Source organism: Lolium perenne, chromosome 2, assembly GCF_019359855.2.
Source record: "Lolium perenne isolate Kyuss_39 chromosome 2, Kyuss_2.0, whole genome shotgun sequence".
In the NCBI taxonomy this organism is placed as follows: Eukaryota; Viridiplantae; Streptophyta; class Magnoliopsida; order Poales; family Poaceae; genus Lolium; species Lolium perenne.
Window position 1 is genome coordinate 205,903,816 of NC_067245.2, and position 26,614 is coordinate 205,930,429.

Sequence of the window (26,614 nt, forward strand, 5' to 3'; positions counted from 1 at the left end):
CCCTCTCGGTGGAATGTCGTCTAAAGTCTTGCAAGCATATGAATAAGTTCATAAGAGACCACATACCACGGTACGAGTAAAGAGTACTTGTCAGGAGACGAGGTTGAACAAGGTATAGAGTGATACAGATGATCAAACCTCGGACAAGTAAAATATCGCGTGACAAAGGGAATTGGTATCATATGTGAATGGTTCATTCGATCACTAAAGTCATCGTTGAATATGTGGGAGCCATTATGGATCTCCAGATCCCGCTATTGGTTATTGGTCGGAGTGAGTACTCAACCATGTCCGCATAGTTCGCGAACCGTAGGGTGACACACTTAAGGTTGGATGTTGAAATGGTAGAACTTGAATATGGAATGGAGTTCGAATATTTGTTCGGAGTCCCGGATGAGATCCCGGACATCACGAGGAGTTCCGGAATGGTCCGGAGAATAAGATTCATATATAGGAAGTCATTTTATAAAATTTAAAATGATCCGGAAGGTTCTACGGAAGGTTCTAGAAGGTTCTAGAAAAGTCCGGAAGAAACCACTATGGAAGGCGGAGTCCCAAAGGGACTCCACCACCATGGCCGGCCAACCCTAAGAGGGGAGGAGTCCCAAGTGGACTCCCCTAAGGGGGCCGGCCACCCCCTCCCAAGGAAGGGTGGGAATCCCACCTCTAGTGGGAGTCCTAGCTTGGGTAGGTTTCATGTGATATGGAAGGTTTTGGTTTGGGGTCTTATTCGAAGACTTGTAGACCAACTCTTGGGTGTTCCACCTATATAATGAGGGCCAAGGGGAGGGGGCCGGCCACCCCAACACCACAAGGTGGCCGCACCCCTATAGTGGCCGGCGCCCCCCTCTCCCCAAACCCTAGCCGCCCCACTCCTCCACTTCCCGCACGCTTAGCGAAGCTCCACCGGGTTTCTCCACCACCACCGACACCACGCCGTCGTGCTGCCGGATTCAAGAGGAGCTACTACTTCCGCTGCCCGCTGGAACGGGGAGGTGGACGTCGTGTTCATCAACAACCGAACGTGTGACCGAGTACGGAGGTGCTGCCCGTTCGTGGCGCCGTGATCAAGATCTTCTACGCGCTTTTGCAAGCGGCAAGTGAACGTCTACCGCAGCAACAAGAGCCTCATCTTGTAGGCTTTGGAATCTCTTCAAGGGTGAGACTCGATAATCCCCTCGTTGCTACCGTCTTCTAGATTGCATCTTGGCTTGGATTGCGTGTTCGCGGTAGGAAATTTTTTGTTTTCTATGCAACGAATCCCTACAGTGGTATCAGAGCCGTGTCTATGCATAGATGGTTGCACGAGTAGAACACAATGGTTTTGTGGGCGTTGATGCTCTTGTTATCTTTAGTTTGAGTACTTTGCATCTTTGTGGCATAGTGGGATGAAGCTGCTCGGACTAACTTTACATGACCGTGTTCATGAGACTTGTTCCTCGTTCGACATGCAACTTGTATTGCATAAGAGGCTTTGCGGGTGTCTGTCTCTCCTACTATAGTGAAGATTCAATTTACTCTTCTATTGACAACATTTGTATCAACGTTGTGGTTCATGTTCGTAGGTAGATTAGATCTCTCTCGAAAACCCTAAACCACGTAAAATATGCAAACCAAATTAGAGACGTCTAACTTGTTTTTGCAGGGTTTGGTGATGTGATATGGCCATAATGTGATGATGAATATGTATGAGATGATCATTATTGTATTGTGGCAACCGACAGGAGCCTTATGGTTGTCTTTAAATTTCATGTTGAGTAGTATTTCAAAGTAGTTGTAATAGTTGCTACATGGAGGACAATCATGAAGACGGCGCCATTGACCTTGACGCTACGCCGACGATGATGGAGATCATGCCCGAAGATGATGGAGATCATGTCCGTGCTTTGGAGATGAAGATCAAAGGCGCAAAGACAAAAGGGCCATATCATATCACATATGAACTGCATGTGATGTTATTCCTTTTATGCATCTTATTTTGCTTAGAACGCGACGGTAGCATTATAAGATGATCCCTCACTAAAATCTCAAGATAATAAAGTGTTCATCCTTAGTAGCACCGTTGCCAAGACTTGTCGTTTCGAAGCATCTCGTGATGATCGGGTGTGATAGAATCAACAAGTGCATACAACGGGTGCAAGACAGTTTTGCACATGCGGATACTAAGGTGGCCTTGACGAGCCTAGCATGTACAGACATGGTCTCGGAACACGTGATACCGAAAGGTAGAGCATGAACCATATGGTTGATATGATGAAGACTTTGAGTGTTCGCCATTGAAATTACACCTTGTCTCGTGATGATCGGACTTAGGTGTGGTGGATTTGGTTCGTGTGATCACTAAGACAATGCGAGGGATATTGTTTTGAGTGGGAGTTCACCAAGATTTTTAATTATGTTGAATTAAAATTTGAACTCAATTTGTCATAAACTTAGTCTAAACTTTTGCAAATATATGTTGTAGAGATGGCGTCCCTGATACGTCTCCGACGTATCGATAATTTCTTATGTTCCATGCCACATTATTGATGATATCTACATGTTTTATATACATTTTATGTCATATTTATGCGTTTTCCGGAACTAACCTATTGACGAGATGCCGAAGGGCCAGTTGCTGTTTTCTGCTGTTTTTGGTTTCAGAAATCCTAGTAAAGAAATATTCTCGGAATCGGACGAAATCAACGCCGAAGATCTTAGAATCCCCGGAAGCATCCAGAACACCCGAGAGTCGCCAGAGGGGGGGCACAGGCCCACCAGACCATAGGCCGGCGCGGCCAAGGGGGGGCCCGCGCCCCCCTATGGTGTGGTCGCCCCGTTGACCTTCTGACGCCGCCTCTCCGCCTATATATTCGTCCCTGACCTAAAAACATCGATAAGTTCGACGAAACCCACAGAAACCTTCCAGAGCCGCCGCCATCGCGAAGCCAAGATCTGGGGGACAGGAGTCTCTGTTCCGGCACGCCGCCGGGACGGGGAAGTGCCCCCGGAAGGCTCCTCCATCGACACCACCGCCATCTTCATCAACGCTGCTGTCTCCCATGAGGAGGGAGTAGTTCTCCATCGAGGCTCGGGGCTGTACCGGTAGCTATGTGGTTAATCTCTCTCCTATGTACTTCAATACAATGATCTCATGAGCTGCCTTACATGATTGAGATTCATATGAGTTTTGTATCACAATTCATCTATGTGCTACTCTAGTGATGTTATTAAAGTAGTCTATTCCTCCTCCATGATGTAATGTTGGCAGTGTGTGCATCATGAAGTACTTGGTTTATGCTATGATTGTGATCTCTTGTAGATTATGAAGTTAACTATTACTATGATGGTATTGATGGATCTATTCCTCCTTTCATAGTGTGAAGGTTACGGTGTGCATGCTATGTTAGTACTTGGTTTAGTCTTATTGATCTTTCATGCACTCTAAGGTTATTTAAATATGAACATTGAATTGTGGAGCTTGTTAACTCCGGCATTGAGGATTCGTGTAATCCTACGCAATGTGTTCATCATCCAACAAGAGTGTAGAGTATGCATTTATCTATTCTGTTATGTGATCAATGTTGAGAGTGTCCACTAGTGAAAGTCTAATCCCAAGGCCTTGTTCCTAAATACTGCGATCGCTGCTTGTTTACTGTTTTACTGCGTTACTACTGCTGCGTTACTACTGCTTGTTTACTGTCCTGGGTAAAGCACTTTTCTGGTGCCGTTGCCACTGCTCATATATATTCATACCACCTGTATTTCACTATCTCTTCGCCGAACTAGTGCACCTATTAGGTGTGTTGGGGACACAAGAGACTTCTTGCTTTGTGGTTGCAGGGTTGCATGAGAGGGATATCTTTGACCTCTTCCTCCCTGAGTTCGATAAACCTTGGGTGATCCACTTAAGGGAAAACTTGCTGCTGTTCTACAAACCTCTGCTCTTGGAGGCCCAACACTGTCTACAGGAAAAGGAGGGGGGCGTAGACATCAAGCTATTTTCTGGCGCCGTTGCCGGGGAGGAAAGGTAAAAGGTACTCACACTCCGGATCTCGGCTACTAAGCTATTTTCGCTGTTGTAAGTACTCAAAGCTATTTCCTTTAGATCCTGCAATTGCATCTTTTTGTTTCTTGTTTACACTAGTTTGGCATAATGGACAAAAATGAGCTTCTTATTCTATTTCCTGATTTAAGACATGGATGGTTTGATGCGAAAATTAAAAAACCTATGGAACCTTATTTGCATGCTGGTAGTAATATTAGTATGAACGCTTTGAACACCATTGTTGATAATAATATAGAAAATTCTAAGCTTGGGGAAGCTGGTTTTGATGAGCATGATATTTTTAGTCCCCCAAGAATTGAGGAGGAAATTTACTTTGATGATTCTTTACCTCCTATTTATAATGATAGTAGTCTTTTGTTACCACCTGTTATGGAGGATGAATTTGATTATGATTACAATATGCCTCCTATATTTGATGATGAGAATAATAATGATAGCTACTTTGTTGAATTTGCTCCCACTAGTACTAATAAAATTGATTATGCTTATGTGGAGAGTAATAATTTTATGCATGAGACTCATGATAAGAATGCTTTATGTGATAGTTATATTGTTGAGTTTGCTCATGATGCTACTGAAAGTTATTATGAGAGAGGAAAATATGGTTGTAGAAATTTTCATGTTACTAAAATACCTCTCTATGTGCTGAAATTTTTGAAGCTACACTTGTTTTATCTTCCTATGCTTGTTACTTTGCTCTTCATGAACTTGTTTATTTACAAGATTCCTATGCATAGGAAGCATGTTAGACTTAAATGTGTTTTGAATTTGCCTCTTGATGCTCTCTTTTGCTTCAACTACTATTTCTTGCGAGTGCATCATTAAAACTGCTGAGCCCATCTTAATGGCTATAAAGAAAGAACTTCTTGGGAGATAACCCATGTGTTATTTTGCTACAGTACTTTATTTTATATTTGTGTCTTGGAAGTTGTTTACTACTGTATCAACCTCTCCTTATCTTAGTTTTGTGTTTTGTTGTGCCAAGTAAAGTCTTTGATAGCAAGGTTGATACTAGATTTGGATTACTGCGTAGAAACAGATTTCTTTGCTGTCACGAATCTGGGAAACATTCTCTCTAGGTAACTCAGAAAATTATGCCAATTTACGTGAGTGATCCTCAGATATGTACGCAACTTTCATTCAATTTGAGCATTTTCATTTGAGCAAGTATGGTGCCTCAATAAAATTCGTCTTTACGGACTGTTCTGTTTTGATAGATTCTGCCTTTTATTTCGCATTGCCTCTTTTGCTATGTGGGATGGATTTCTTTGTTCCATTGACTTCCAGTAGATTTGGGCAATGTCCAGAAGTGTTAAGAATGATTGTGTCACCTCTGAACATGTGAATTTTTGATTATGCACTAACCCTCTAATGAGTTGTTTTGAGTTTGGTGTGAAGGAAGTTTTCAAGGGTCAAGAGAGGAGGATGATACAATGTGATCAAGAAGAGTGAAAAGTCTAAGCTTGGGGATGCCCCGGTGGTTCATCCCTGCATATTTCAAGAAGACTCAAGCATCTAAGCTTGGGGATGCCCAAGGCATCCCCTTCTTCATCGACAAATTATCAGGTTCCTTCTCTTGAAACTATATTTTTATTCGGTCACATCTTATGTACTTTACTTGGAGCGTCTGTATATTTCTTGTTTTTGTTCTTATTTGAATAAATGCTTGTGTGGGAGAGAGACACGCTCCGCTGGTTCGTATGAACACATGTGTTCTTAGCTTTTAATGTTCATGGAGAAGGTTGAAACTGCTTCGTTAATTGTTATATGGTTGGAATTGGAAAATGATACATGTAGTAATTGCTATAAATGTCTTGGGTAATGTGATACTTGGCAATTGTTGTGCTCATGTTTAAGCTCTTGCATCATATACTTTGCACCCATTAATGAAGAAATACATAGAGCATGCTAAATTTTGGTTTGCATATTTGGTCTCTCTAAGGTCTAGATAATTTCTAGTATTGAGTTTGAACAACAAGGAAGACGGTGTAGAGTCTTATAATGTTTTCAATATGTCTTTTATGTGAGTTTTGCTGCACCGGTTCATCCTTGTGTTTGTTTCAAATAACCTTGCTAGCCTAAACCTTGTATCGAGAGGGATTACTTCTCATGCATCCAAAATCCTTGAGCCAACCACTATGCCATTTGTGTCCACCATACCTACCTACTACATGGTATTTCCTGCCATTCCAAAGTAAATTGCTTGAGTGCTACCTTTAAACAATTCAAAATTTATCACCTCTGATTTGTGTCAATGTTTTATAGCTCATGAGGAAGTATGTGGTGTTTATCTTTCAATCTTGTTGGGCAACTTTCACCAATGGACTAGTGGCTTCATCCGCTTATCCAATAATTTTGCAAAAAGAGCTGGCAATGGGATTCCCAGTCCCAAATTAATTAACAAAAATAGACACTCCTCCATGGTATGTGATTGTTGGACGGCACCCGAAGGATTCGGTTAGCCATGGCTTGTGTAAGCAAAGGTTGGGAGGAGTGTCATCATAATAAAACTAAAATAAAAAGGCACTCCTTCATGGTATGAGATTGTTGGCAGGCACCCGAGGATTCGGTTAGCCATGGTTTGTGAAAGAAAGGTTGGAAGGAGTGCCACCCAAAAATAAAATAAAATGGGAGCCGCTCTTTGAAGGTTTGCCTGGCAAGGGGGTTAGAGTACCCGCTACCATTCGTTGACAACAACATACACCTCTCAAAACTTTATTTTTATGCTCTCTTTATGTTTTCAAAATAGAAGCTCTAGCACAAATATAGCAATCGATGCTTTCCTCTTTGAAGGACCATTCTTTTACTTTTATTGTTGAGTCAGTTCACCTATTTCTCTCCATCTCAAGAAGCAAACACTTGTGTGAACTATGCATTGATTCCTACATATTTGCATATCGCATTTGTTATATTGCTTTGCATTGACAATTATCCATGAGATATACATGTTACAAGTTGAAAGCAACCGCTGAAACTTAATCTTCCATTGTGTTGCTTCAATGCCTTTACTATGAATTTATTGCTTTATGAGTTAACTCTTATGCAAGACTTATTGATGCTTGTCTTGAAGTACTATTCATGAAGAGTCTTTGCTTTATGATTCATTTGTTTACTCATGTTATTTACCATTGTTTTGATCGCTGCATTCATTACATATGCTTACAATAGTATGATCAAGTTTATGATGGCTTGTCACTCCAGAAATTATCTTTGTTTATCGTTTACCTGCTCGGGACGAGCAGAAACTAAGCATGGGGATGCTGATACGTCTCCGACGTATCGATAATTTCTTATGTTCCATGCCACATTATTGATGATATCTACATGTTTTATATACATTTTATGTCATATTTATGCGTTTTCCGGAACTAACCTATTGACGAGATGCCGAAGGGCCGCTTGTCGTTTTCTGCTGTTTTTGGTTTCAGAAATCCTAGTAAAGAAATATTCTCGGAATCGGACGAAATCAACGCCGAAGATCTTAGAATCCCCGGAAGCATCCAGAACACCCGAGAGTCGCCAGAGGGGGGCACAGGCCCACCAGACCATAGGCCGACGCGGCCAAGGGGGGGCCGCGCCCCCCTATGGTGTGGTCGCCCCGTTGACCTTCTGACGCCGCCTCTCCGCCTATATATTTGTCCCTGACCTAAAAACATCGATAAGTTCGACGAAACCCACAGAAACCTTCCAGAGCCGCCGCCATCGCGAAGCCAAGATCTGGGGGACAGGAGTCTCTGTTCCGGCACGCCGCCGGGACAGGGAAGTGCCCCCGGAAGGCTCCTCCATCGACACCACCGCCATCTTCATCAACGCTGCTGTCTCCCATGAGGAGGGAGTAGTTCTCCATCAAGGCTCGGGGCTGTACCGGTAACTATGTGGTTAATCTCTCTCCTATGTACTTCAATACAATGATCTCATGAGCTGCCTTACATGATTGAGATTCATATGAGTTTTGTATCACAATTCATCTATGTGCTACTCTAGTGATGTTATTAAAGTAGTCTATTCCTCCTCCATGATGTAATGTTGGCAGTGTGTGCATCATGAAGTACTTGGTTTATGCTATGATTGTGATCTCTTGTAGATTATGAAGTTAACTATTACTATGATGGTATTGATGGATCTATTCCTCCTTTCATAGTGTGAAGGTTACGGTGTGCATGCTATGTTAGTACTTGGTTTAGTCTTATTGATCTTTCATGCACTCTAAGGTTATTTAAATATGAACATTGAATTGTGGAGCTTGTTAACTCCGGCATTGAGGATTCGTGTAATCCTACGCAATGTGTTCATCATCCAACAAGAGTGTAGAGTATGCATTTATCTATTCTGTTATGTGATCAATGTTGAGAGTGTCCACTAGTGAAAGTCTAATCCCTAGGCCTTGTTCCTAAACATCGCGATCGTCGCTTGTTTACTATTTTATCGCGTTACTACTGCTGCGTTACTACCGCTGCGTTACTACCGCTTGTTTACTGTCCTGGGCAAAGCACTTTTCTGGTGCCGTTGCCACTGCTCATATATATTCATACCACCTGTATTTCACTATCTCTTCGCCGAACTAGTGCACCTATTAGGTGTGTTGGGGACACAAGAGACTTCTTGCTTTGTGGTTGCAGGGTTGCATGAGAGGGATATCTTTGACCTCTTCCTCCCTGAGTTCGATAAACCTTGGGTGATCCACTTAAGGGAAAACTTGCTGCTGTTCTACAAACCTCTGCTCTTGGAGGCCCAACACTGTCTACAGGAAAAGGAGGGGGGGCGTAGTAACCAGTTCCTAGAGAAAGAAAAGCTTAAGAGCAACGGTAGCAACTTCACCGACTGGTTCCGTCATGTGAGGATCTTCCTCGCTGGCGGAAATCTGCAATTTTTGCTTGATGCACCGCTAGGTGACCCTCCTGCAGAAACTGAAACCGAGGAAGTAAAGAATGTTTACGCAACTCAGAAAACTCGGTACTCTCAAGTTCAGTGTGCCCTCTGATACGTCTCCGACGTATCGATAATTTCTTATGTTCCATGCCACATTATTGATGTTATCTACATGTTTTATGCACACTTTATGTCATATTCGTGCATTTTCTGGAACTAACCTATTAACAAGATGCCGAAGTGCCAGTTGTTGTTTTCTGCTGTTTTTGGTTTCAGAAATCCTAGTAACGAAATATTCTCGGAATCGGACGAAATCAACGCCCAGGTTCCTATTTTGCCCGGAAGCATCCAGAACACACGAGAACCGCCAGAGAGGGGGCACAGGCCCACCAAACCCTAGGCCGGCGCGACCAAGGGGGGGCCCGCGCCCCCCTATAGTGTCGGCGCCCCTTCGACCTCCTGACGCCGCCTCTTCGCCTATATAAAGCCCCTGGACCTAAAACCTCGATACGGAAAAGCCACGGAATGAGAAACCATCCAGAGCCGCCGCCATCGCGAAGCCAAGATCTGGTGGACCGGAGACTCTGTTCAGTCACGCCGCCGGGACGGGGAAGTGCCCCCGGAAGGCTCCTCCATCGACACCACCGCCATCTTCATCAACGCTGCTGTCTCCCATGAGGAGGGAGTAGTTCTCCATCGAGGCTCGGGGCTGTACCGGTAGCTATGTGGTTCATCTCTCTCCTGTGTACTTCAATACAATAATCTCATGAGCTGCCTTACATGATTGAGATTCATATGATGATGCTTGCAATCTAGATGTCGTTATGCTAGTCAAGTGAATTTTACTTATGTGATCTCCGGAGACTCCTTGTCCCACGTGTGTAAAGGTGACAGTGTGTGCACCGTGTGGGTCTCTTAGGCTATATTTCACAGAATACTTATTCACTGTTATGAATGGCAGAGTGAAGTGCTTATTTATATCTCTTTATGATTGCAATGTGGTTTGTATCACAATTTATCTGTGTGCTACTCTAGTGATGTTATTAAAGTAGTTTTATTCCTCCTGCACGGTGTAATGGTGACAGTGTGTGCATCCGTGTTAGTACTTGGCGTAGGCTATGATTGTGATCTCTTGTAGATTATGAAGTTAACTATTGCTATGATGGTATTGATGTGATCTATTCCTCCTACATAGTGTGAAGGTGACAGTGTGCATGCTATGTTAGTACTTGGTTTAGTCGTGTTGATCTTTCATGCACTCTAAGGTTATTTAAATATGAACATTGAATTGTGGAGCTTGTTAACTCCGGCATTGAGGGTTCGTGTAATCCTACGCAATGGTGTTCATCATCCAACAAGAGAGTGTAGAGTATGCATTTATCTATTCTGTTATGTGATCAAAGTTGAGAGTGTCCACTAGTGAAAGTATGATCCCTAGGCCTTGTCCCTAAATACTGCTATCGCTTTTTTACTGTTTTACTGCGTTACTACTGCTGCGTTACTACTGCTTGTTTACTGTCCTGGGCAAAGCACTTTTCTGGTGCCGTTGCTACTACTTATTTATACCACCTGTATTTCACTATCTCTTCGCCGAACTAGTGCACCTATTAGGTGTGTTGGGGACACAAGAGACTTCTTGCTTTGTGGTTGCAGGGTTGCATGAGAGGGATATCTTTGACCTCTTCCTCCCCGAGTTCGATAAACCTTGGGTGATCCACTTAAGGGAAAACTTGCTGCTGTTCTACAAACCTCTCGCTCTTGGAGGCCCAACACCGTCTACAGGAAAAGGAGGGGCGTAGACATCAAGCTATTTTCTCGGCGCTCGTTGCGGGAGGAAAGGTAAAAGGCACTCATACTTCTCGTTCCTGTAAAGTACTTTTCTGGCGCCATTGTGTTTGTGCTCGAAGCTATTTCCTTTAGATCCTGCAATTGCATCTTTTTGTTTCTTGTTTTACACTAGTTAGGCATAATGGAATATAACTATGAGCTTCTTAATTTATTTCCTAAGCTAAGACATGAATTGTGTGATGCGAAAATTAAAGAACCTATGGAACCTCATTTGCATGCTAGTAGCAATATTATTGGTATGAACGCAATCACTGCTAATGCTATGAATAAGTCTAAGCTTGGGGAAGCTAGTTTCCATGATCTTTTTGGCTTCCCATCTTTAGGGGAGAAAATTTGTTCTGATAATGCTTTATCTCCCATATGCGATAACTCTAATAATGCTTGTGATATTTTAAATCCACCTGCTGAAAGTATTCCGTATAAAATACCTATGAAAATTATTGAACGCTGCTATGGATAACCGCTATAAAGGGGATGGAACTATCCATCCTGGAGATCATTTACTGTTTTTGCATGAATTATGCGGGTTATTCAAGTGTGCAGGTATCTCTATGGATGAAGTGAAGAAGAAGCTATTCTCTATTTCGCTGTCTGGTAAAGCGGCGCATTGGTATAAATTGTTGGAGAATAGTCATTCTCTTGGTTGGGAGGAAATTGTACCTCTCTTTTATTCTAAATTTTATCCTCCTCATGAAGTGCATATTGATAGGAATTATATTTATAACTTTTATCCTCGTGATGGAGAGAGTATTTCTCAAGCGTGGGGGAGATTGAAGTCACTAATGCTCAAATGTCCCATTCATGAGCTTCCCCGTAATGTTATTGTTAATAATTTTTATGCGAGGCTTTCAGGACAGCACAAGGACTATCTGGATGCCTGTTCGGAGGGATCTTTCACAAGCAAGGAGGTTGAAGCTAGGTGGGATCTTCTTGATCGGATTGAGGAGAACGCTGAAGGATGGGAGAACGACAAAGGTAAAGAGTCGGGTATAAATTATGATTATGAATGCATTGAAGCTTTTATGGATACCGATAAATTTCAAAATATGAGTGCTACTTATGGTCTTGACTCTCAAGTTGCTGCAAATCTTTATAAAGCCTTTGCTTCTCATTTTGAATTGCCTAAAAAGAATTTTGATAAGTATCATGAACCTTTTAAAGAGGCTTGCATGAAGAATGAAATTGTTGTTAATTATTGCAATAAGCATGCTCAAACTCCTAAGAATGCTATTTCCTATAAGCATGTTAATTTTTGTGGAATACATAGACCTTGTGGAATTAATCAAATCAAAGATGAATATTGTATCCATCATGCTAATGAAAAAACTAGAAAGTGGTTTAGGGCTTTAGATGATCTTGGTAAAAAAGTTTGTGCCCTCTATCCTTTTATTTGTGAAGTTTGCCATGAAGTGGGTCATTTTAATTTTCAATGCTCCTCCAATGATAATTTGAACCCAATGAGTGCTGCAAATTTGTATTGTGATGATGAAATTACTCCTAATCAGCATGATGAGCTTACTTTATTTTTGGGGTGTGAAGAACTGTCGAGAAAAATCTCTTTGTTACATATGAGTGATCTTGATATTGATGATGTCCTGCATGGGTGTTTTTCTTATTGCATTGATAATAGCCCTACAAATACTTACATATAAAATATTTTAGAAGATGACACCTTGCCAAAATATGATAGGACCGCTATGTGTTTTGAACTAATTAATGGAAAGGAGGAATCCTCCCAAGTTTCTTCTATTGTTTCTAAAAGTAAATCAGGATATGCGGACAAGCCACCCTTCAAGCCTCTTCCTCCTAAAGAAGGGAACGAGGAGAAGGAAGAGAAGAAGAAGAAGAAGGGAACGAAGAAGAAGAAGAAGAAGAAGAAGAAGAAGAAGAAGAAGAAGGAGAATAAAAAGAAAGAGGTAACGGCGTATCCCCGCGTGAATGAGATAACGCTAGGTAACCGTAAGTATGTTGCTCCTAATAATTATTGTGATAATGAATCTGAATACGATGATCTTCCTATGCCCTTTACATACATTAGCAATCATGATTTGAATGGGCACACTACTTTTGATATTGCAAATCTCTGGGAAACTAATTCTGAAAATGATGATGATAATAATTGCCATAGTGTCAGTGCTATCCATGCTTCCTCCCATAATGATATAGAAATCTCTAAGCTTGGGGAAGAGGTGTTTGAAAATCCTTTAGCTACTGGTCATTATGTTCTTGATACATCTCCTTCTAATAACAATGATGGTGTGGACACAGATAAACCGACTGTGAAAGATAACTATTCTATTTCTTATGATGACACTGTGCCTCCGACCTTTGATGATTATTATAAAGAATGCTATGATATAGGTTATAACTATCCTTATGAAACTTGTCATAGTCATGATTGGATTACCAAAAACAATTCTTTTAATATGCAACTTGTTTACCATGTTCAAATTCTTGATAATAATCTTGCTCCAATTATTATTAATGAGAATAACTCTTCTTATGCCAAAATTAATGATACTTCTATGCATATGAACCATGATAGGAATGTTTTAAGTGATGGGTATATTGTGGATTTCATCAATGATGCTACTAAAAGTTATTATGAGAGAGGGAAATATGGTTATAGGCACCTTAATAATATTAAGTTTCCCCTCTTTATGTTGAGAATCTTGAAGTTACTCGTGTTTTATCCTCTTATGCTTGTCACTTTGTTCTTCATGAATTCATTTGTGTACAAGACTCCTCTTCATAGGAAGCATGTTAGACTTAAATATGTTTTGAATTTGCTTCTTGATGCTCTCTTTTGTTTCAAATACTATTTCTTGCGAGTGCATCATTAAAACTGCTGAGCCCATCTTAATGGCTATAAAGAAAGAACTTCTTGGGAGATAACCCATGTGTTATTTTGCTACAATACTTTGTTTTATATTTGTGTCTTGGAAGTTTTTTACTACTGTAGCAACCTCTCCTTATCTTAGTTTTGTGTTTTGTTGTGCCAAGTAAAGTCGTTGATAGTAAGGTTCATACTAGATTTGGATTACTGCGCAGAAACAGATTTCTTTGCTGTCACGAATCTGGGCCAAATTCTCTATAGGTAACTCAGAAAATTATGCCAATTTACGTGAGTGATCGTTAGATATGTACGCAACTTTCATTCAATTTGAGCATTTTCATTTGAGCAAGTCTGGTGCCTCAATAAAATTCGTCTTTACGGACTATTCTGTTTTGACAGATTCTGCCTTTTATTTCGCATTGCTTCTTTTGCTATGTGGGATGGATTTGTTTGTTCCATTGACTTCCAGTAGCTTTGGGCAATGTCCAGAAGTGTTAAAAATGATTGTGTCACCTCTGAACATATGAATTTTTATTATGCACTAACCCTCTAATGAGTTGTTTCGAGTTTGGTGTGGAGGAAGTTTTCAAGGGTCAAGAGAGGAGGATGATACAATATGATCAAGAAGAGTGAAAGCTCTAAGCTTGGGGATGCCCCGGTGGTTCATCCCTGCATATTTCAAGAAGACTCAAGCGTCTAAGCTTGGGGATGCCCAAGGCATCCCCTTCTTCATCGACAAAATTATCAGGTTCCTTCTCTTGAAACTATATTTTTATTCGGCCACATCTTATGTACTTTGCATGGAGCATCGATTTGTTTTTGTTTTTGTTTTGTTTGAATAAAATGGATCCTAGCATTCTTTGTGTGGGAGAGAGACACGCTCCGCTGTTGCATATGGACAAATTTGTCCTTAGGCTTTACTCATAATATTCATGGCGAAGTTTCTTCTTCGTTAAATTGTTATATGGTTGGAATTGGAAAATGATACATGTAGTAATTGCTAAAATGTCTTGGATAATGTGATACTTGGCAATTGTTGTGCTCATGTTTAAGCTCTTGCATCATATACTTTGCACCTATTAATGAAGAAATACATAGAGCATGCTAAAATTTGGTTTGCATATTTGGTCTCTCTAAGGTCTAGATAATTTCTAGTAAAGAGTTTGAACAACAAGGAAGACGGTATAGAGTCTTATAATGTTTACAATATGTCTTTTATGTGAGTTTTGCTGCACCGGTTCATCCTTGTGTTTGTTTCAAATAGCCTTGCTAGCCTAAACCTTGTATCGAGAGGGAATACTTCTCATGCATCCAAAATACTTGAGCCAACCACTATGCCATTTGTGTCCACCATACCTACCTACTACATGGTATTTCTCCGCCATTCCAAAGTAAATTGCTTGAGTGCTACCTTTAAATTTCCATTCTCCACCTTTACAATATATAGCTCATGGGACAAATAGCTTCAAAACTATTGTGGTATTGAGTATGTACTTTTGCACTTTATCTCTTATTAAATTGCTCGTTGTGCAATAACCATGTTCCTGGGGACGCCATCAACTACTCTTTGTTGAATATCATGTGAGTTGCTATGCATGTTCGTCTTGTCTGAAGTAAGGGCGATCTACCACCTTATGGTTAGAGCGTGCATATTGTTAGAGAAGAACATTGGGCCGCTAACTAAAGCCATGATCCATGGTGGAAGTTTCAGTTTTGGACATATATCCTCAATCTCATATGAGAAAATTAATTGTTGTTACATGCTTATGCATTAAAGAGGAGTCCATTATCTGTTGTCTATGTTGTCCCGGTATGGATGTCTAAGTTGAGAATAATCAATAGCGAGAAATCCAATGCGAGCTTTCTCCTTAGACCTTTGTACAGGCGGCATAGAGGTACCCCTTTGTGACACTTGGTTAAAACATGTGCATTGCGATGATCCCGGTAGTCCAAGCTAATTAGGACAAGGTGCAGGCACTATTAGTATACTATGCATGAGGCTTGCAACTTGTAAGATATAATTTACATGATACATATGCTTTATTACTACCGTTGACAAAATTGTTTCTTGTTTTCAAAATCAAAGCTCTAGCACAAATATAGCAATCGATGCTTTCCTCTTTGAAGGACCATTCTTCTACTTTTATTGTTGAGTCAGTTCACCTATTTCTCTCCACCTCAAGAAGCAAACACTTGTGTGAACTGTGCATTGATTCCTACATACTTGCATATTGCACTTGTTATATTACTCTATGTTGACAATATCCATGAGATATACATGTTATAAGTTGAAAGCAACCGCTGAAACTTAATCTTCCATTATGTTGTTTCAATATCTTTACTATGAATTATTGCTTTATGAGTTAACTCTTATGCAAGACTTATTGATACTTGTCTTGAAGTACTATTCATGAAAAGTCATTGCTTTATGATTCAGTTGTTTACTCATGTCATTTACCATTGTTTGGATCGCTACATTCATTACATGTGCTTACAATAGTATGATCAAGGTTATGATGGCATGTCACTCCAGAAATTATCTTTGTTATCGTTTACCTGCTCGGGACGAGCAGGAACTAAGCTTGGGGATGCTGATACGTCTCCGACGTATCGATAATTTCTTATGTTCCATGCCACATTATTGATGTTATCTACATGTTTTATGCACACTTTATGTCATATTCGTGCATTTTCTGGAACTAACCTATTAACAAGATGCCGAAGTGCCGATTCTTTGTTTTCTGCTGTTTTTGGTTTCAGAAATCCTAGTAACGAAATATTCTCGGAATCGGACGAAATCAACGCCCAGGTTCCTATTTTGCCCGGAAGCATCCAGAACACACGAGAACCGCCAGAGAGGGGGCACAGGCCCACCAAACCCTAGGCCGGCGCGGCCAAGGGGGGGCCCGCGCCCCCCTATAGTGTCGGCGCCCCTTCGACCTCCTGACGCCGCCTCTTCGCCTATATAAAGCCCCTGGACCTAAAACCTCGATACGGAAAAGCCACGGAATGAGAAACCATCCAGAGCCGCCGCCATCGCGAAGCCAAGATCTGGGGGACAGGAGTCTCTGTTCCGGCACGCCGCCGGGACGGGGAAGTGCCCCCGGAAGGCTCCTCCATCGACACCACCGCCATCTTCATCAACGCTGCTGTCTCCCATGAGGAGGGAGTAGTTCTCCATCGAGGCTCGGGGCTGTACCGGTAGCTATGTGGTTCATCTCTCTCCTGTGTACTTCAATACAATAATCTCATGAGCTGCCTTACATGATTGAGATTCATATGATGATGCTTGTAATCTAGATGTCATTATGCTAGTCAAGTGAATTTTACTTATGTGATCTCCGGAGACTCCTTGTCCCACGTGTGTAAAGGTGACAGTGTGTGCACCGTGTGGGTCTCTTAGGCTATATTTCACAGAATACTTATTCACTGTTATGAATGGCATAGTGAAGTGCTTATTTATATCTCTTTATGATTGCAATGTGTTTTGTATCACAATTTATCTGTGTGCTACTCTAGTGATGTTATTAAAGTAGTTTTATTCCTCCTGCACGGTGTAATGGTGACAGTGTGTGCATCCGTGTTAGTACTTGGCGTAGGCTATGATTGTGATCTCTTGTAGATTATGAAGTTAACTATTGCTATGATGGTATTGATGTGATCTATTCCTCCTACATAGTGTGAAGGTGACAGTGTGCATGCTATGTTAGTACTTGGTTTAGTCGTGTTGATCTTTCATGCACTCTAAGGTTATTTAAATATGAACATTGAATTGTGGAGCTTGTTAACTCCGGCATTGAGGGTTCGTGTAATCCTACGCAATGGTGTTCATCATCCAACAAGAGAGTGTAGAGTATGCATTTATCTATTCTGTTATGTGATCAAAGTTGAGAGTGTCCACTAGTGAAAGTATGATCCCTAGGCCTTGTCCCTAAATACTGCTATCGCTTGTTTACTGTTTTACTGCGTTACTACTGCTGCGTTACTACTGCTTGTTTACTGTCCTGGGCAAAGCACTTTTCTGGTGCCGTTGCTACTACTTATTTATACCACCTGTATTTCACTATCTCTTCGCCGAACTAGTGCACCTATTAGGTGTGTTGGGGACACAAGAGACTTCTTGCTTTGTGGTTGCAGGGTTGCATGAGAGGGATATCTTTGACCTCTTCCTCCCTGAGTTCGATAAACCTTGGGTGATCCACTTAAGGGAAAACTTGCTGCTGTTCTACAAACCTCTGCTCTTGGAGGCCCAACACTGTCTACAGGAAAAGGAGGGGGCGTAGACATCACCCTCCTGTGTAGTCTGGAAGCCGATCTTCAAAAACGTTTTGAGCACCACGATCCTCATGAGTTGGTCAATGAGCTGAAAGCTATATTTGAGACTCATGCGGCCGTGGAATGCTATGAAGCATCGAAACACTTCTTCAACTGCATGATGGAAGAAGGCAGCTCCGTTAGTGAGCACATGCTCGTTATGACCGGGCATGCGAAGAAACTCAGTGACTTGGAAATAGTGATTCCTAATAGACTGGGGATTAATCGTGTCCTTCAATCACTGCCACCAAGTTACAAGAACTTTGTGATGAACTACAATATGCAGAACATGAACAAGGAGTTACCTGAACTCTTTGGCATGCTAAAAGCTGCTGATATTGAGATCAAGAAAGAGCACCAAGTATTGATGGTCAACAAGACCACCGCCAAGAAACAGGGCAAGTCTAAGGGAAAATTCAAGAAGGGTGGCAAGAAAGCTGCCACGCCTCCTATGAAACCTAAGAACGGCCCTAAGCCTGATGCTGAGTGCTATTACTGCAAGGAGAAGAGACACTGGAAGCATAATTTCTCCAAGTATCTGGCTGATCTGAAGAGCGGCCTTGTCAAGAAGAAGAAAGAAGGTATATCTGATATACATGTTATAGATGTTTATCTCACTGGTTCTCGTTCTAGTACCTAGGTATTTGATACTGGTTCGGTTGCTCATATTTGTAACTCGAAACAGGAACTAAAGAATAAACGAAGACTACTGAAAGATGAAGTGACCATGCGCGTTGGAAACGGATCCAAAGTCGATGTGATCGCTGTCGGCACACTTCCTCTACATCTACCTTCGGGATTAGTTTTAAGCCTAAATAATTGTTATTTTGTACCCACGTTGAGCATGAACATTATATCTGGATCTTGTTTAATGCAAGACGGTTATTCATTCAAGTCTGAGAATAATGGTTGTTCTATTTTTATGAATAATATCTTTTATGGTCGAGCACCTGAAAAGAATGGCTTATTTCTGTTAGATCTCGATAGTAGTGATACGCATATACATAACATTGATGCTAAGCGAATTAAATTGAATGATAATTCTACTTATATGTGGCACTGTCGTCTTGGTCATATTGGAGTGAAACGCATGAAGAAACTCCATACCGATGGATTACTTGAATCACTTGACTTTGAGTCACTTGATAGATGCGAAGCATGTCTAATGGGAAAAATGACTAAGACTCCATTTTCTGGTATGATGGAGCGAGCTACTGACTTATTGGAAATCATACATACCGATGTGTGCGGACCAATGAGCGTAGCATCGCGTGGTGGTTATCGTTATGTTCTAACCTTCACAGATGATCTGAGTAGATATGGGTATATCTATTTCATGAAACATAAATCCGAAACTTTCGAGAAGTTTAAGGAATTCCAAAGTGAAGTAGAAAATCAACGTAACAAGAAGATTAAATTTCTACGATCTGATCGTGGAGGTGAATATCTGAGTTATGAGTTTGGCATGCATTTAAATAAATGTGGAATACTTTCACAATTGACACCGCCGGGAACACCACAACGAAACGGTGTGTCCGAACGTCGTAATCGAACTCTCTTAGATATGGTTCGTTCTATGATGTCTCTTACTGATTTGCCGTTATCATTTTGGAGTTATGCATTAGAGACAGCCGCATTCACTTTAAATAGAGCACCATCAAAATCCGTAGAAACGACACCGTATGAATTATGGTTTAATAAGAAACCTAAGCTGTCGTTCCTTAAAGTTTGGGGTTGCGAAGCCTATGTAAAGAAGTTACAACCGGACAAGCTAGAACCCAAAGCGGAGAAATGTGTCTTCATAGGATACCCTAAGGAAACTATAGGGTACACTTTCTATCACAGATCCGAAGGCAAAATCTTTGTTGCTAAGAACGGAACCTTTCTTGAGAAAGAATTTCTCACTAAAGAAGTGACTGGAAGAAAAGTATAACTCGATGAGATTGATGAATCTATACTCATTGATCAGAGTAGCGCAGTACCGGAAGTTGTACCTGTACCGCCTACACCGGCAACAGAAGAAGCTAATGATAATGATCATGAAACTTCGAACTAGGAAACTACTGAACCTCGCAGATCGACAAGGGAACGTGCCACTCCTGATTGAAATGATCCTTGTCTAAATGTCATGATTGTGGATAACAATGATGAGGACCCTGCGACGTATGAAGAAGCGATGATGAGCCCAGATTCCAACAAATGGCAAGAAGCCATGAAATCCGAAATGGGATCCATGTATGATAACAAAGTGTTGACTTTGGTAGACTTACCTGACAGCCGCAAGGCTGTCAAAAATAAATGGATCTTCAAGAGAAAAACAGATGCTGATGGTAATATTACTGTCTATAAAGCTCGACTTGTCGCAAAGGGTTTCCGACAAATTCAAGGAGTTGACTACGATGAGACTTTCTCACCTGTAGCGAAGCTAAAATCTGTGAGGATTTTGTTAGCAATAGCTGCATTTTTTCGATTATGAGATTTGGCAGATGGATGTCAAAACGGCGTTCCTTAATGGAGACATTGAGGAAGAGTTGTATATGGTACAACCCAAAGGTTTTGTCGATCCTAAAAATGTTGACAAAGTATGCAAACTTCAGCGTTCAATCTATGGACTGAAGCAAGCATCAAGAAGTTGGAACCGACGCTTTGATAAGGCGATCAAAGACTTCGGGTTTATACAGTGTCATGGAGAGGCCTGTATTTACAAGAAAGTGAGTGGGAGCTCTGTAGCATTCCTGATATTATATGTAGATGACATATTATTGATTGGGAATGATATAGAACTATTAAGCAGTGTAAAAGGTTATTTGAATAATACTTTTTCAATGAAAGACCTTGGTGAAGCATCGTATATATTAGGCATCAAGATTTATAGAGATAGATCAAGACGCCTAATAGGGCTATCACAGAGTACATACCTGGACAAGATTCTAAAGAAGTTTAGAATGGACGAAAGTAAGAAAGGGTTCTTACCTATGTTACCAGGCAAGGTCTTGAGTAAGACTCAAGGACCGGCTACGGCAGAAGAAAGAGAAAGGATGAGTAATATCCCATATGCCTCGGCAGTAGGATCTATCATGTATGCCATGCTATGTACTAGACCGGATATAGCACATGCTGTTAGTTTGACTAGCAGATATCAAAGTGATCCAGGAATGGAACACTGGACAGCGGTCAAGAATATCCTGAAGTACTTGAAAAGAACTAAGGATATGTTTCTTTGTTATGGAGGTGACCAAGAGCTCGTTGTAAGCGGTTACACCGATGCAAGTTGGAACACTGATCCTGATGACTCTAAGTCACATGCTGGTACGTGTTTATATTGAATGGTGCTGCAGTAAGCTGGGCAAGCTCGAAGCGATGCACGGTGGCGAAGTCTTCAACAGAATCGCAGTACATAAGCGGCTTCGCAGGCTTCATCAGAAGCGGTATGGATGAAGAGGTTCATTGTAGAGCTCGGTGTGGTTCCTAGTGCATTGGACCCACTAGTCATCTACTGTGACAACATGGGTGCCATCGCCAATGCACAAGAACCAAGGTCACACAAGAGGCTGAAGCATATCAAGCTGCGTTACCACTCGATTCGCGACTACATCGAAGATGGAGAAGTAAAGATTTGCAAAGTACACACTGATCTGAATGTAGCAGATCCGTTGACTAAAGCTCAACCTAGGGCAAAGCATGACCAACACCAGAATGCCATGGGTGTTAGGTACATTACAATGTAATCTAGATTATTGACTCTAGTGCGAGTGGGAGACTGAAGGAGATATGCCCAAGAGGCAATAATAAAAGTGGTTATTATATATCTTTATGTTTATGATAAATGTTTATATACCATGCTATAATTATATTAACCGAAACATTGATACATGTGTGATATGTAAACAACAAAGAGTCCCTAGTATGCCTCTTAACTAGCTTGTTAATTAATAGATGATTAGTTTCATAATCATGAACATTGGATGTTATTAATAACAAGGTTATATCATTGTATGAATGATGTAATGGACACACCCAATTAAGCGTAGCATAAGATCACGTCATTAAGTTATTTGCTATAAGCTTTCGATACATAGTTACCTAGTCCTTATGACCATGAGATCATATAAATCACTTATACCGGAAAGGTACTTTGATTACATCAAACGCCACTGCGTAAATGGGTGGTTATAAAGGTGGGATTAAGTATCTGGAAAGTATGAGTTGAGGCATATGGATCAACAGTGGGATTTGTCCATCCCGATGACGGATAGATATACTCTGGGCCCTCTCGGTGGAATGTCGTCTAAAGTCTTGCAAGCATATGAATAAGTTCATAAGAGACCACATACCATGGTACGAGTAAAGAGTACTTGTCAGGAGACGAGGTTGAACAAGGTATAGAGTGATACCGATGATCAAACCTCGGACAAGTAAAATATCGCGTGACAAAGGGAATTGGTATCATATGTGAATGGTTCATTCGATCACTAAAGTCATCGTTGAATATGTGGGAGCCATTATGGATCTCTAGATCCCGCTATTGGTTATTGGTCGGAGTGAGTACTCAACCATGTCCGCATAGTTCGCGAACCGTAGGGTGACACACTTAAGGTTGGATGTTGAAATGGTAGAACTTGAATATGGAATGGAGTTCGAATATTTGTTCGGAGTCCCGGATGAGATCCCGGACATCACGAGGAGTTCCGGAATGGTCCGGAGAATAAGATTCATATATAGGAAGTCATTTTATAAGATTTAAAATGATCCGGAAGGTTCTACGGAAGGTTCTAGAAGGTTCTAGAAAAGTCCGGAAGAAACCACTATGGAAGGCGGAGTCCCAAAGGGACTCCACCACCATGGCCGGCCAACCCTAAGAGGGGAGGAGTCCCAAGTGGACTCCCCTAAGGGGGCCGGCCACCCCCTCACAAGGAAGGGTGGGAATCCCACCTCTAGTGGGAGTCCTAGCTTGGGTAGGTTTCATGTGATATGGAAGGTTTTGGTTTGGGGTCTTATTCGAAGACTTGTAGACCAACTCTTGGGTGTTCCACCTATATAATGAGGGCCAAGGGGAGGGGGCCGGCCACCCCAACACCACAAGGTGGCCGCACCCCTATAGTGGCCGGCGCCCCCCTCTCCCCAAACCCTAGCCGCCCCACTCCTCCACTTCCCGCACGCTTAGCGAAGCTCCGCCGGGTTTCTCCACCACCACCGACACCACGCCGTCGTGCTACCGGATTCAAGAGGAGCTACTACTTCCGCTGCCCGCTGGAACGGGGAGGTGGACGTCGTCTTCATCAACAACCGAACGTGTAACCGAGTACGGAGGTGCTGCCCGTTCGTGGCGCCGTGATCAAGATCTTCTACGCGCTTTTGCAAGCGGCAAGTGAACGTCTACCGCAGCAACAAGAGCCTCATCTTGTAGGCTTTGGAATATCTTCAAGGGTGAGACTTGATAATCCCCTCGTTGCTACCGTCTTCTAGATTGCATCTTGGCTTGGATTGCGTGTTCGCGGTAGGAAATTTTTTGTTTTCTATGGAACGAATCCCTACACTAAGGGCATCTCCAGCGGCGCGACGCAAACGGACGCTGAGCGACCGTTTTCGTCCGCCGTGACCGGAAATGCGTCTGGGGCCTGTTCCAGCGGGGCGATGCAAAGTGACCGGGCTGTCCGCGGAGACGCAAACCTGGCCCAATTATGCGCCAGGTTTGCGTCTCCGCGGACGCTCGGCGGTCGCTCCGAGCGTCCGCTCGCGTCCCCACGGGCCCTCATGGCAGCGACCTAGGTTCGATCGGCCTCGAATTCACAACCGCCGGCGACCAACCGCCGCAATGGAGCGCCGAACCGCCGCGGAAGAGCAACCGCCGGCCTCTTCGTTTTACGCGCCGCCGTTAATCCGCGCACATTATAACCCCCGCGTCTACGGTAATTCAAGTTCAACCGCCTCCTTCTTCATCCTCTTTTCTTCTTCAACACCGGCACGTCATGAGCGACTACACGCTGCCGTCCGACTCGGAGAGCGAGGGCAAGTCGCCTGGATTTCTGCATTGGTGGGAATCGCCGGCGACGCCAAGCGATCCAGGATCCACGCCCAGCTACCCTACCTCCACACCGAGTGAGGACGAGGAGGAGGGAGGCGGCAATGGCAGCGAAGGCCAGGAGGAGGACGGAGGCGGCGCTGCCAGCGACGCGGACGATGAGGAGGAGGGCCAGGAGGAGGAGGAGGACTCCGACAGCAAGTTCGCCCGATTGGAGGCGCAGGAGGCGGCGGACGACAAGGCGGCGGCAAGGAAGAAGTCCAGGGCGCTGGCCTCTCGTCGTCCGTTCACCGATGACGACGACGAAGACGCCATTTCTTCCAGTTTCAAGTCCTCGACGGGCGCGTCGTCCTCCAGTTCCGACGACGAGGTGACAAGCAAGAGGCGGAGGAGTTTTCAGGACGACGACGACGCAGGGCCTTCGAATAAGAAGGCCAAAAAATAGTTTTAGTTTATATGTTTTTAAATTTCTTCTTATTTGTATGTTAAATATGTTTGAATCTAGTGGATTGACGTATCCGGTTAATTGTTTAGGCTATAATCTATTCGATTGGACCAACATGACATCATAAGTACATCTTTTTCGCGTTTAAAACTTGATCATTCAACTATAAACTGTAAAGAAGTAGTAAAAAAAAAAAAACAGTTGCATGTTCAAAATGCGTCGGACCGCTGGAGGTAGCCCCCGACGCAAACGGACATTTCGCCCCTTGCGGTTAAATTGGCGTTCGCGGGGCGACGCAAACGGACTTTCGCGATCACTTTTGATCGTCTAAAATGCGTCGCCCGCTGGAGATGCACTAACTTTGCCAATCGTACATGCGCTGCCAAGTAATAGTCCAATCATACTAGGTCACCTAAACTATTACAGTATTACGGCAGGAAAACATGCACGCGTCCTGCTACTCCTAGCTAGGAAAGTACTAATTTCACAAGGACACTTTGATACTTTTTTTCGACTAATTAAACCAACTCTGACCCTTTACAGGCAAGATTATTGCTAATTACTCAGGCAGCACGAACAACGACGCAGAGATAAGAGTGGCCAGAGACTGGGGAGAGAGCACAGTGTCCGTTGTGACGAAGGGTACATGTAGATAGTCAGTCAAGCAGTGGCGGTGGTAGTACTCTGGTAAGAGGCTAAAGGTCCAACAAAGACGGGCATCGGTCCATTCGATATGTACGTTGATCTCGTGCTCATATATATATATACTATATGGATTTGCTTGCACCACATTGCTCCATGTGCATGCACTGTTGATGTTCATTTTCCTCTAATCAAAGTTCACCACGTGGACTACCACAATGTGGTTTTCTTTTTCTTTTTTTTTTCCTTCTTTGAGACACTAGAATTCTCATTTTAGATGCAAAATATTTTCTTCCATTATTACTATATATAAAGGCCGACGACATTCGCTGCTCTCTTGTTGCTTTCGTCACTGTTAACGTGCATGAACAGTACACATGAACAATGCACCATTTTTTCTTTTTCGGATTAAAAAAATTTCTCATACTATTTTTCAAAGAATTTGATGGTAATTTCTCACATTAGATCGTTGGTTTTCGTAGTAATTTATCACGCTAGCAATATTTAAATACTTTGACAGTAGATAGTCGGTTAAAATTGTTAGCTTTTGTAATAATTTACCGTGTTAACAATATATCACTTATTTTTTGTAAGGCGGTAACTGCCTATAATTTCCAAAACAATTTCTCAGTGCAATTCATAAACATCAACAGTAATTTTCCGGTGTCAACTCTGAAATAGATCATTAATTTTGCCAGTAATTTTTTTCAAGGCGGCAACTACCTATATTTTTCTAGAAAGCAATTTCCTAGTAGATATCTTGAGCATTGTTAACTATGAAACACGCTGCTAACTACCTACCAATATTTATTTATGGCCGCATATTTCTCCACCGTCATTTTGCAACGACGCATAAGGGTAATAGTTTTTACACGAACCTTCAGCCTCAACCGTGGTTCTGGATAGTAATTAGCCGATATTTTCTTAGTGCTGCATAATTCTTGAACGGTGATTCAAAGTAAAATCCAACATCCACCCCCTCTTTTACTCGGGGAAAATAACTGTTGTGTTCTTCTACGGTAACATCGAAAAACTATACTTACTTCACCATAAGTCACATTTTCACATGGATGACCTTCTTCTACGGTAACTTTAGAAAGATAGATTTACTCCATCACCCGTTGCCTCTTTCGGCCGAAGAAATACTACCATTTCCTTTTGTAGCAACACCGAAAACAAAAGCACTCCACCATCCGCCGCCCATTTCGCCGGCACTTTGCGGTACATCAGAACCTTATTTCTACAATATTTTAACCAACGATCTAGGAACAAAAGCACTCCACCATCTGCCGCCTATTTCACTAGCACTTCGCGGTACTTCAGCAACCCGAATATTGTATTATTTCTACAAAATTGTAACCAACGATCTTGATACCAAGGGCGCAGTCCAGTTTTAGATGTTTCTTCAGCTGTTTTTGAAAAGGAATCCCGCACTCTTAAACCTATAAATCGTCGTTTTATAAAAAGAATGCCATGCAATAGACAACACGAGCGCGGCGCACACCACATTGCTCCATGTGCATGCACTGTTGATGTTCATTTTCCTCTAATCAAAGTTCACCACGTGGACTACCACAATGTGGTTTTTTT